Source organism: Penaeus monodon, chromosome 24 (genome assembly GCF_015228065.2).
Source record: "Penaeus monodon isolate SGIC_2016 chromosome 24, NSTDA_Pmon_1, whole genome shotgun sequence".
NCBI lineage: Eukaryota > Metazoa > Arthropoda > Malacostraca > Decapoda > Penaeidae > Penaeus > Penaeus monodon.
Genome location: NC_051409.1, coordinates 26195799 through 26196264, shown reverse-complemented (window position 1 = coordinate 26196264; position 466 = coordinate 26195799). Strand labels below are relative to the sequence as shown.

Below are 466 nucleotides of genomic sequence, written 5' to 3'. Positions count from 1 at the left end.
GTGCAATCCGTGACCTTCTTCCCCCCCCCCCCCGCCACCTCAAAAAATACGCGACACGACCTGTGAATCATGAAATTACGTAAACCTCCAGAGAATCACTGTTTTAGGCACTGTTCTCGGGAAAGCCCCTGATAAGCCAGTGCCTTTGTGAGCACAGGTGGACGAGAGTCAGCTGCGACGTCAGGAGCGTCGGTCTGGCATCCCACAGGAGTGCCCCGAGCGTCCCTTGGCAGCGGCTGCGTGGTGATAGAGGCAGCGAAAAGGAGATCGGTAGAAACAAGAGAGAACAATGAACAGAAAATCAATGTAAATGATAAATAATGATTGAAAAAAAAACAAGAAACACAAATGAGAAACAGAAATAACCAGATGAAAAAAAACACGAGAAAACATACACACAGGAACAAAAAAGACAATAAACTGAAACAACAAACAAGCAGATATTGCCGCACACACAGACGTACAA

At 46.1% G+C, this 466-nt stretch overlaps 1 protein-coding gene across 1 annotated transcript in view; it reads right to left on the bottom strand.

Annotated features, from left to right (window-relative positions):
• The window catches only part of LOC119588687 (serine/arginine repetitive matrix protein 2-like), a gene marked incomplete in the record, with an annotated part of 176340 nt that overhangs the window by 60051 nt on the left and 115823 nt on the right, over positions 1 to 466 (bottom strand).